Source organism: Hoplias malabaricus, chromosome 8 (assembly GCF_029633855.1).
Source record: "Hoplias malabaricus isolate fHopMal1 chromosome 8, fHopMal1.hap1, whole genome shotgun sequence".
NCBI lineage: Eukaryota > Metazoa > Chordata > Actinopteri > Characiformes > Erythrinidae > Hoplias > Hoplias malabaricus.
Window position 1 is genome coordinate 11,454,444 of NC_089807.1, and position 13,057 is coordinate 11,467,500.

At 40.6% G+C, this 13,057-nt stretch overlaps 1 long non-coding RNA gene across 1 annotated transcript in view; it reads right to left on the reverse strand.

Moving 5' to 3' along the window:
- LOC136705850 (uncharacterized) overlaps window positions 1-13,057 on the reverse strand; it is a 243,157-nt gene that overhangs the window by 217,784 nt on the left and 12,316 nt on the right. Inside the window, exon 2 of the long non-coding RNA XR_010804092.1 lies at window positions 5,621-5,723. This is a non-coding gene — a long non-coding RNA (uncharacterized lncRNA). The remainder of the gene's footprint in view (window positions 1-5,620; window positions 5,724-13,057) is intronic.

A 13,057-nucleotide genomic window follows, 5' to 3' on the forward strand; every position in this document is an offset into this window, starting at 1 on the left:
TAGTGTTAGTCAATGAATGGAAGCATAATATAAATAATACTAAAAAAGCACTATACATTTAAATTATTATATTTCAGTCTTAAAGTGATATGATTTTCACTGGGTTTTAAAACTCACAAAGACTGTTTTCTTTATATCATTGTCCCACCCTTTTTTTTAAACACTGATCTTCTTATTTGTGAGTGGTGTATGGAAAACTTTACATGAAAAATGACAAAACGAGCATGTGATTATCTTTGCAAAGTCCAGATGTCAGATATGAAACTTATCCATGTGTTGGACTAGCATTCTAAATCTCTAACTCACATCTTCCAAAAGTTAATTTATGCAAATAATCACTGCTGAAACGACAGCAACATCCATATGATTAGCTGAACATAAAACTAATTTATGTTCCTGAGATAAATATTTACCTGCCTTCCCCAAGGACAAATGTCTGGGTGGTTTAGCACAGCTTGGAGGGAGGGGGATAAAAAAAAAAAGCATGTACTTTATATATATATATATATATATATAAAACTTTTAGAGAAGCTTATTCTGGCAAAGGTGCCTGATGGATGAGGTTCCTTCCTCAAGCCCTTTCAGGAAAAGAAAATAAGCTCAACATTGCAATTTACCGAGCCATATAAATCAGCTCATGCCCACAAATAATTCTGCAAGGAGAGAATTTATATGTTTAATTACACTGTGCAGGTGCCAGGCTTGTCTTCCTCATTACTCTAAGATATATGAAACACGCTTAATAACATGTACAACAGCAGGACAAAAGGAAGACAAAGCAATTAGCTGGGTGTTATTTAATAAGCCACTTCCATGCGATGCTCCAGTTTGGCCTAGTATTTCATAACCTACATCTCATTTCACGATGAGAGTCTTCCAGATTACCTTAGAATGGTTGGTTGTGTTAATTGTTATTTACATTCATCATGACAATAGTAATTAAGAGGTGAAGGTGGATTCCGCCTTTAAAACGCTCATGTTATTTTTCTTAGTGTACAATAGGCTAGAGGAGTGTATAGGGGAGTGTATCTTGTGGCAAAACACTGAGGACCTTCAAAGAGGAGGTGAATTTCACTGCTGTCTTTGAGCCCATGCGAATTTAAGGAAGAGTAAACATTCTGCACACATTTGAACCAGGTGGTCTTGTATGTTCCCTGCTCTTCTGCTTTGTCTTGTTTCTCTGTCGTACTGTACAATTCTTTCTTCTCTTTCTCCCCATATGATTGTCTATGTCTCCAGTCCATGTGTTTTCCCTGACCATGACCCTTTGCTGTTTTTGCTTAATATGTATAAGCACTGTCCCTAATCTTAATGTTTGAAGGTCAATTGTGGTTCATTGTTTGTGGTTCTTAGGTTCTTCGGTGTGTCTGTTTGCCTAGACACCCTCTGTACTCCTCTAGACTCCAGCTCTGTTCCTTTGCGGTTCTTTGCTTTCTTATTGTTTATCTTTCTGTTGATGTTTTCATTTCAGTGCCTTCCGTGTTTTCTTAATCTGTTTCTGTCTATGTTCATAGCTATTAGTTGTTTTCTGTCTTGGTTTCCTTTGTGGGTTTATGTTTAGTCCTGTGTCACTGTTGTTAGCTTTCTCAGTAGACTCCTGGTTTCTTTTGTGTTATTCTTAGTCTTTCTCTAGCTCTGATGTAGGTGTTTGATGATATTAGTTTACGTCTTAGGTCTTGTGCAGGTTTGTCAGTCCTTTTACTCAATGCCTGTCTATATATTTATTCTCAGCCTTTGTGTGTGTGTGTTCTTTTTGTGGTCTTTACCCATGGGTATGTTTAGTTGTTACTCTATTTTTCTTTTCTTTATTTAATCTCTCTGTTCTATTAGGGGTTGTTTGGTTGTGAATGTGTAACCTGTCCTCATTTTTTGTTTCTCTCCTCATTAAATTGCATCTTCTCTGTTTATATTTCAGTTTAAAAAACTTCACAGCAGTGTGTACATGCTTCTCCTTGTCTCCGTCGCTCCCACAAGACCCAAGGTTACGTTCGCCAAGTTCTACTTAGGATATACCTGTGTAAATCTGTTACACATATACTATATATTGGTTTTCATTTTTTAGCACTCATGCAAACTGGATGGAGTATGCACACTGGCCACATAAAGCTCTGCATCCTAGATGAAGCACCAAAGTGGCCCAGATTTGGCACAGAGCCTACTCTTATCCAATAGGTTAAAAATTTAACAACAATAAAAGGCAAAACAAAAAAATATAAATAATAAAATAAATAGTTAAACACTACTTTAAACTTAAAAGTAAAACAGAGAAAGTGTGTTTTACACAAAACATTGACTGTGTATGCCTTATGCAATATGTATAACTTATGAAGGATGTTGCCACATTACTCATACAGACGAAGCATTCATGTCTGTAATATGTTTTTCTATATAACAAACACCTATTGACTCAAGTATTATAAAAGGGATTTATTAGGAATGATCTAAAGTGCTCAGAAAAGGTGGAATAAAATGTTCTGACTTTGTGCTGTTCCTTATGTAGAGTGCAAAAAGTTTAGAATTTCCCACCTCCTCGGCTGACTCTAATAACATTAAACACTGCAGAACAAGCACACTGATAGCAATGTAATAAGTGCACTGACTAAATATGGAGTAAACAAGAAGTAGAAAAAGGAGGAGAACAGGGTGAAAATGGTTAAAAAGCAGGCCAACTGAATGGAAGTTGTGGCTCGTTCTCATTTAAACAGGTGTTGAAATATGTTGTTCTGAACAGGGCTGTTTAGACAGGGGGGACAATGCTATGGTGTTTGATCCTTGTGATAATTTGACCAAAGATGTTTCATTTATGAAACCAGAACTGCGTTAACGTGCTGAAAAGGTCTATAATATGACGCAAACCTGAAAAAGCATCTCAGAAAAAGTACACATTTTCTACAAATGTAGTATTTTTGTTTAATTCGGGAAACAAGTTAAAGCACCGCAGTGCCTAACTGATCCCTGGTCATATGTAAACAAGCACTTCAGATGTTATACCTGTATTGGATGAGAGGAAAATTAAGCTTGTACTTTTGATGCTGGGCCAAACTTTCACTTTAAATGACATGGGCATCAACCAGCTGCCCATAGCCATTCCACCCATGGGTCTGGAAGCAAATCAAAGCAGAGCAGCATGCCAGTGTGTGTGTCAGGGGATTCTAACCACAGGGTCAAGGGAGTACACCAGAACAGAGAATGGCCTCCACGGGAGAGAGAAAGTGAGTGTGAAAGAGAAAGCAAAGCATGGCGAGAGCTTAGTGATGTGAAAGCCACATGTGCTAGGCCTTTTTTCCCCTCACATTTTCTCTTATTCACCACAGTCCAGCTGCCCTCACCCTTCCAGCCTGGGGGTATTTAACTAGCCAGTCCAGCCAGGGCCAGCTCCCGTGTGTTCTCCCTCTCTCTCTCACACACACACACACACCCTCACACACCTGGGCCTGTTCAAAGACCATTCAAGCCAGAAACAGTTCCCCCTCCCTAGTGCACAAACCCCCACCTCCATGGTGTTGGACCTCATATGAGGCCTGACCTCATCGCCACACTGGGCAGTTTCTCCATGGCTGCTTGTGGTAACACAGGCTCACTCCGCCTCACACACACATGCTTGTGTTGGACTTGGCCCGAACTGGCCTGGCAGCGAGCGGGCAGTGGGAACAGCTTGGCGAGGCTGGTCGTTTGTCCACAGGGCCGCTTGGACATGCTGAGCGTTTTTAACAGGATGACACTGGCTACCTGGCCTGCTCAATCTGTTATAGTCAGTCTCACCGGACCTGTCTGGGCATCGGGCCGGACACAAGCCATTTACTAAAATACCATATTTACTGTAATAATACCATAGCAATTATAGCTCTGCTACACCACAGGTGGCCATAGCTGTGAAAAACCAAAAGGTTCAGTCAGACAGAAAAACACTTGAGCACATAAAGGAGCCACCATACGGTGCATATACTCGCGTAGAGATGTTTATACAGGTTTACTATTTCAACTGTTTCAGTAGGAAAGCTACCCGGCATAAAGGCTGGTTTATGCACAGTTCATAGCTTTTAATTACCTTTTATTATTAAGCAACACCACCTTTAAATGCTGCCATGTAATTTTAAATGAAGAGGAAATGATCACACAAGGCCAAACATTCACACAATTTTGTAAAGATATGTTTAAAGTTATGTTTAAGGTTATTGTTACTCTGACTGAATAAATATCTGAAATGACATATGCATTTGAATTCTGACTGGAAGGTTTACTCGTGCTTGTTCCTAAACAAACACACTACACCCTTCAGCAGTAGAAAACCTGAAGCACTATACTTGTTGCTACCATGTCATACTTTTTGTGTTAGCTGGACAAAGTAAGGCCCACAGCGTCATAACCACTACAGCAAAGTTGACACATCTACACCACTAGAGGGCCTGTGAGAAAAGGTATCTAACTTGTTGTTGGATTTAACTTTAAATGCACCCTGCAGCAAAGGGAGGAAAAAGCAGTCACTGTTAATAAACATGGACATTTCAATGGCTATAAGAATATGAATTAATAAGTCAATATTCTGGGGACTTAAAAAAAATTATAAAAATACATATTTAAGGCAGTAGGCTTCTGCACAAAGGACACCACATAAAACACTGACATCACTCAGTATCTTCCTATTGCTATGTACATTTTTCTGAACTACATTAAATCCAGACCCTCAAATGTACAGGTTTTATAGGGTGCTGGAAAATTACTAAGAGAAAGTTGTCATCAAATAGTATTTAACATAAACAGACAAGCGCTAATCAGCTGTTTTAAACTAAGCTAACGTTACTAGCCTAGTCACATCTTTTCACTTCAAACCTTTTAGCTCAGAAACATCAGGCTTATTAAGAGTCCTACCCTATGCTTTCTACCCAGAGGCAGATATCTATTAGTAGCGCAGCATGTGGAGCTTCATATCCAGTGTGCAGTAGCTTTTAGACAGTCGCAGTAGTCTTTCTAAGGATTTATTTATTATATTTTTTTTTCAACAGTGAAACGGATTAAAATGACATGCAGGCTTTTCACTGTTCTTACTTCTCACATTTCTGAAAGTTTGGATTTCTCACAGTTCTTAAATACGAAAATAATTAAATTGACAAATAACCTAATTTGCCTAATTTTCAAAAATCCATTCAACATTTAGTATAATTAAATATTCTGACAGGTCTCCAATTATTGTCTACTTGTAAAATACATAGCACAAGTCACACTTGAAATTAAACTGAATGTCTTCATGAAAAAGAAATCCTAATAATCCTGAAAACAAAATACATTATTACATAAAAAAGCTGTAACTAGGAGGATAAAACCTTTTGGACGAGGGGAGAGAAAAAAAAACACACCACTGGATGCCTTCTCGGGCACTGGTTTGACCGTTCTCCTTCCACCAGTAACCATGCTGTCCTTCCTTCACCCAACCAGCTGTGCCTTGAATGCCACTTTTCCATCAGAGTAATTAGTTTCTATGTGGCGAAGCCTGCTTCGCACAGGCCAAATCGAATTTGCTCAATTTGGGCTAGGAAGAGAAAGAGCTCTAATAGGAGCTAACAGGCACTGGATGTCAGCAGGCAGGATGGATGGGGCAGGATGGGCTTGGCACAGCTCCTACCTGTCTGAGCCCTGCTGGATCACTTCCAACCGGTTAACTCTCCATCAGCCGGCTGCACAGCACTGTCCCAGTGACCGGCTGTCCACTGCTACTGCTGCTGCTGCTTCAGGGAAACACAAAAGAGAGAAAAAGAAAACACAAGGTGAGCTGGGTAAGTACAGCTGTTCAACTCCTAGCATCTTAAAAATAAGTGTCAAAAAAAAAAAAAACATTGTCGAATGATATCTGTGAAGCACTTGTACATCCCAAAAGCCTGTCTCAACAGATGGTTCTTTTAAGAAACATTTTTATGTAGGAATATGTGCACAAATGAAGGACTGTGTAAAGCCCTAAGATCATGTAAAAATTGTTAAATGGAAGCTTTTATAGATATTAAATATTTTTATAAATATTTTTCTCATGTCCACACCAATCTTGGATTACAAACAAAGCTTCCAGGGCATTCGAGCCTCCTGATAAGCATTATTGTCCCCAGAGAACAGCGCTATGCATGCAGAAGCAAATTATATTTTAGGCAGCTTTGCTTTTGTTTCTTGTTTTGTTGCTTTCTGGAAGGAATCTGATTCCTCTCCCCCGCAACATGGCAGGAGAGGCTCCTGTCGCACCTGTTTTCTGGCAGGGAGAGAAGGCTTGGGCAGGGCTGCACTGGGCGAGGGTTATTTTATAATGAGCGGAGGCAACACTCACAGGCACTGTCAGATGTATTGTATCCCACCAGTGAGATCAGCCCGGAGAGAGAAAAGGGGAAGAGGATCGAGGAGGGAAAAGCAGGGAGGAGAGTGATGAGAGACAGAGGAAAGGGAGAGAAAAGCAGCAGATGAGGAAAGACAGGAGGGAAGGATGACAGTGCCAGGAGCCAGCTGCTGCACAGCGCGCACTCTCGCAGAGTGGTGCATGATGGGACATAAGCTGACATAGGCCATGAGGTCACTGTGAGATGGCAGAGTTGGATTGATTTAATAGAGGCCCTTTCTACATTATCTTCCATGTAAAATGAAATTGAGCAAGAAAAACTCACAAATACTAAATACAGTATAAAATAAATAAATAAAAATAAAAAAACTGAACAGAGATAGCACCATGCTAAAGATTACCAGGTGGTTATAAGATTATGATGTCAGTGCATTTCATAGCCACACAGTAGGTGCATGAATTAGAGATGATTGGGAGATGACTTGATCTCAAATATAGTTAATGTCTACCTGGAGGAAGGAATAGCATTTCAATTTTCATTTACAGCAAATGTATCTAAACAGGCCAGAAGTTTGACTCATTAAGTTCGCTTCCTCACTTTTACACTTAAATACCACGACTAATGTTCCTAACAGAAAAGGGTGGCATATATCCCATCAATCAGCACTGAGAAAGCTTAATGTCTAAACCAACAAATCTTCTTTTTAAATGAATAATATGTGTGTACACATGAGCATCACAGCAGACCTATGTGACGATATAGGGACCTTCTTGTCAATAATCTGTAGGTCTGTCATTTCAAATACACTTTCTAATTGATTGCAGTGTGTCAAGCTGTGAAATTAAACAGCACGTTTTACATTAACATGTGTGTAATAATAGGGAAATATTGTGATAAGTCATGTTCACCCATATATTAGATGTTCATTTATTACTTTTTACTAATAAATAATTAGGTAATGGCATCTGTAATAGGATTCATATTATTAACATTATTCACCCCAAAAAAGAGCAGTAGATCTCTGGAAATTATACGATGTTAATGCTGTAAAATAACAAAAAGACACTATTACAACTGTTAAATACAAATAAACTTCTTTTCATCCTGTTCCCACTTGATTATTTTCTGCTAAAGAATCCTAATATTACAAAGCTCCTTACATAAGTAACATCCTCATAATTTTAATAATTTATGGTCAAAAACAACTTTAAACAACTTTCTCTAATATAATACACTAATATCCACGTACTCGAGAACCATAAAAGTACATGACAGGCAAAAAGCTTGTCATCATTAATCAAAAATGTTATTATTACATTTATTGACTTACAACATTTTACAGTTACAGAGGCTAACGTTTTGATGGCACTGATATTGCTAATTTGCATTAATTTTCTCATTTATGCAACTTTTAAAGTAAGATAAAAAATTAACTTGGCCTAATGATATGCTTTATACGGCACTGAACTTCTAGCTAATGCTAATATAGCTTGTGAGGTTTAGCCTTAAAGCTAAATAAAGTTGTGTAACACGTCATGCATGTATAAGCATCGTAGGGGGAATGTGTCAATGAAAGTATGTACACATGTGGTTTACTGCCTTTTGCAGTCTGACTGTTGGACCACAACTGATGGCAGTCACTTTGGGTCCTCATTCCCAAAATTGTGTTCAACTTTACTTCAATTGGCCGGAGTCTTAACATCTTGCAGCCTTTCTCCTGCTTCCTGTACAGGGCCCACCACAATTCCGACCCACTTAAGCACATCTGGGTCAGCTTCTGAACTTCAATTCTGCACTAAACACACACACACACACACACACAGTACCATTACTCAGTTCTATACTGAATAAAGGGTGGTATACTGCATACTAGCTCCTCTGTCATTGAAGACATTTGCCTGCCTGAGAATTTATTTTTGCATGCTTTAGTTACTTCCCTTTTTTTTTTAGCTCCTCTGAGGTCTTTGTCCAAGAGGGCTTTAAATGAAATCAAAGGAGAGATTAGAAGAACATCACATGAAGTACAGGAAAAACAAAAAGGTGTTGTTTTGCTCTGTTCAGATCTATAATGTTAGAGCTGCAGACTTCAGCTCAGCCCTAAGCACTCTAAGGAGGCTTAGCAGGGCACTGGGGGAATGATTAAAAACCTTCAGTGTTTAAGCCGCTTCCAAAAATAAGTTACCTTTGATGTATGTTTGTGTTAAAGGCATAACCAGCTTGATATATTTTTCCTGGGTGGGACAAGAGTAAACAGGTAAATGACACGGCCGTCCTTTGCTCCTCTGCCCGGGGCCCCTGGGCGTTCTCTATAGCACACAATGACCCCTCACAGAGACGTATAGAGACTGAGAGTGAGTGAGAGCGAGTGTGTGTGTGTGTCTGTTCATGAAGCCCAGTTAGAGCCCATTTCTGTAAGGGCCCCTGGCTAGAGTGTTCAAACAGCCGTGATATTGAAATAAAAAGTGTGCAGGAGCGTCGGGGTTTGGAGCGATCCATAGCAAGGTATTGATCAAGGTTAGCACTCTGCAAGAGAGCGCATCATCCTGACCGTGCCGCTGGCTGGATGGCAACACACACACACACCCTAAAAGTAGGTGCTTTCTCCAGAAAAAAAAAAAAAAAGGATTCCACATCTGAGCTAACAAGGAACTCTCCTGGGCTCAGCAAGGCTCCAAGGAAGAGAGAGCGCAGCGTTTTGTAGCATTTTTCAAAAACTCACTCCACTCAAACAGCGAAACAATGCAAGTGAACAACTCAGCACAAGCACAACACCTCCCCAAACTAGCACTCTCAACCTAGCGTAAATTACAAACACCTTCCGGCACGTAGGAGAATTCTTATTTTCTCTCTCAGAGCTGCCGCTTTATGCAGGCACGCTGGCTGTGATAACCGTTCCATTAAATATCTCAGCAGAGAAACCTGTGCCAGTAAAAGAGTGAAATAAGAAGCAAAGTCAGTGTGATGTTTAAAAGGAGACAGGGAGGATTTACACACTACTTCATAGACGATGTGAGACCACTGGAGTTTTCATGTGCAGCAGTTTAAAAAAAAAAAAACCCACAACCTGCCAAACGTGTCTGCTGTCCTACTCAGCTCGGACAGGCCAAGGCTAAAGAGAGTGTTTATATGAGGAAACCACGCCTGCCCCTTTAGGGATCACTCCCTGATGAAAAGGCTGAGTGAAATCTTTTTTTTATTATTATTTTTAGGCAATATGCCAAAATGAAATAATGGCATAAATGGAATTTATACAACCTCATTAAAAAAAAACTTTCTTTGGTTTAATGTGGTTTCTGCACATGACAGGATTGAGTTGTAGTTAAAGCACTGTACTGCACATGTGGCTGCATGAAGCTGTTCATGGCTGAAAGAGCAACACACGAACATGCCCAACCTGATCAAATAAAATTTGTGTTGATAAAATCAGCCTATAATAACATTTCAAATATCTTTCAGAAAAAATGAAAATCCTACCAGTGAAGCATTGATATGTTGGCCCTGCTCACACCTGGCATTAAAATCTTTCCAGGTGACCCAATCACAGGTAAGCAAGGTGTGAACAGCATCCAATGCATTTCTGAGATGTGATCAGGTCACTCATTCAACCTTGGCAATTGATATGATTACATAACAAACATGAGAACACTAAAGCAGCCCAGTGCTTCCCCAACAGCAAAGGCCAACCACATCAACTTAGAAAAACATCTAGAGGAAATGTAGAGTTTGTGAATAACACATTTTTTGATTTTATTGTCATTAAGGCTGGACCAGATATTCATTTGTTGGGTAGGCATTTGGTTTATACGTTTGAGATTTGGAAATTGTGGGGTGTTTTGTTTGTTTATTAATTTGGGGACTTCTGCTTCTGGAAAGCCACCACTCCACCAGTATTTAGTCCTGTATTAGACCTCCTACACAAAGTTCTGGTTAACCCGGGCATCCACTGTGCCTTAGTAAGCCCTCAGACAAATGCAGCCTGGAGATTGAGATTTATGCAGGCGTCACCAATTTTACTAAACAGACCCCATCCCTACCCAGAATATTACTACAGAAGAATCAAAGCCTTAAAAATGGCATTCGGGACAATCCCAATTGTCATTCACTCCATATACAGCGCAGAGTACACTGTGTGAAATGAAACAATGTTTCTCCAGGATCAAGGTGCTACTTAAAACAACTCAGACGTACAAAGTGCATGAGTGCAGAAACATGCAATAGTGCAATAACCATACACAATAAACACTGCTCAGGGAGAGTCTCGGTTCACACAGGGGTGACATGAAGTCAAATAAAGCGCAGAACGTAACAGAAATGTAAACATATTGACTGGGGTCTTACATGCTGTAATATGTTTAATAAACTGCTGATACAGTTAATGTGAGTTTTTAAACCCTATTAATCAATATCAGTGATAAAAGTCATATCACTTAGGCCCTAAACCCCACATATTCACATTGCAAGCCAGCAAAGCTAGCAATAGGCAGAGCCAGTCTGAGAGAATGATCAAATGTGGCAAAAGCCATCTGAAGGTTGTCCCCTCTATTCAAAACCTCAGCCACAGTGCAACGTTAGACACCAGTGAACGTCAACGACAAGAAGAAGTGATTCTATATTGTTTCTTTCTCTCTGTCTCTCTCTCTTTCTCTCAGTGGCTTCTCATCTGCTTGTCAGGGAGCAGTCTGGTCACTCTAAATGGATGGAGAAATTCCCTGCTTACTCATGCATACCACTGGCAAATTGTCCCCCTCAGATCCCGGCCCCGCCGTGTGATTTGCGCGAGACAGCGTGACACGGAGAGTCTCTGCCTCATTGGAAAAGGGCACCACAGAAATAGACAAACTAGTCCGAGAGGTGCATTTGAAGAAAATTATATCTTTCGGAGCTAGGCAGCATGCCGGAGCAGGGGGAGAAGAACGCTGCGAGAGGAGTGAGACGCCTTTTAGTGCCGACCTTGGCAGGGGAGTGGGCGGCCGGCAGCATTTGGAAAGGTCTCGCCAAGGCTGTCGTGCATGTTATTGTCATCATACTACGAATTAGGAGGTGAGAGCTGGGGGAAAAAAATGGCTGGAGAGAAAAAGACAGAACAAAATATCAAACAACCTTCACCATGGTGGCAAATAACTCTGCTGAGAGACTTGATAAGAGGCTTCAGAGAGCTCCAAAGCCTGCGTATGTCATTCTGGTGGCCATAGACAAGGGTTTTGCGACTTGCAGGTTTGTAACTGGATATCATATTCAGATTGAGAAGAACACAGAATATGAGGTTCTCAGTCTATGAATCTCTCTCTCTCTCTGGTCCCACACCGTACTGAGGGAGGAGAGGCTTCATGATAAAGCCATAATGGGACACCCACCCACAGCCTCTCATTTAGGCTAGGTGAGTGACTGTGTGCAGAACAATCAGCTTTAATATTAATAATGGCTTCATGCGCCCCCTATGGACCGTGTGATTTCCTTCCCCTGCGCGCTCACCCATGCTGGGGTGCCACGCAATGAGCGTGGATTATTAATGCTTTTACCAACTTTGCCTTCAAGATCATCTGTAATAACAGAGAACATCCGTTAGCACTGAATTAGATCAATTAGACGGCACTCTTAAAAGAGGTTACAGAGCAATTCATAAATGGAGCTATGAGGGAAGGGGAGAGGGAGGTAGAAGAAGAAGGAGGAAAAAAAAAAAACACTCAGCCATGTTATAGCCCATGAATAACAATGAGAAGGTATTAGACAGCATAATAGCATGGGATCATGCAGAGACCTGTTGAGAGCTCTAGCTACAATAGCAAAAGATAAACTTCTGTCTTGTTACCGAATAGAGAAACGCGACCCACAGGTACATGCAATGTATACACACACACACACACACACACACAGTTTAGATGTGCTCACACAAGAGATTTTGCATAGATGGCCTCTTCCAAAATCTCTCTCTCTCTCTCTTTCTCTTTCTCTCAAGCCTGTGATTTGAGGCAAGATGCAAGTAATTAAAGCAGAATAAAAAGAGAAATAAAGAATGAAAGAAGTCTTTTAAGGGGGTGGAATCTGTGCTAATTCAGAACACTAGGTGGGGAAAGTCAAAAAAGGAGGACGCTGCAGCTTTCCAGCCATAAAGATCAGGCAGGGAGGTCTGTTAAAGGCAACCCACATTAAACATCCTTACTTAGAGAGGAATTCTGGCACATGGTGGCTAAGCTCTTTTTTCCTCCCCTCCTCCTGATCTTTAATCTTTGGGCCAATGTCTGCTATACAGATTATGGCAGCAGCTACTGACAAGTCTACTAAATCTTAGCTCACTGTCAAATCTGGCAACAGAAACAGTTAGGAATTATTCATGAAAGGCAAAATATTATAGCAACGGCCGCTTGCCGTGCAAAAAACCTCATCAGACAGCCTGGCCTGATGGCCACTTGCTTCTTTCATGATGACCGACCAAGAACAACCTAAAGCACACAGTCAAGTTTGCGGTACAGCTACAGTGTAGAGGCCTGCAGCTTCTTTAATGGTGTGCATATGACTGAGTGAAACCAGCTGAAAACATTCCTATCCAGAAGAGTTTGATGAGGGCTGTGGACGTGAATGTTGTATGATCCCAGCAGATGACAGGGTAATAGCAGTGCTGATTTTACAGTAGCACCGAGATACTACAGTATTACCACTAAGGGCTTATGCTAACCCCCACTGAAACCTTCCACTCACACTGGGAGACGGGCCATTTTACAGTCCTTTCGCACGCTAGAGCTGCT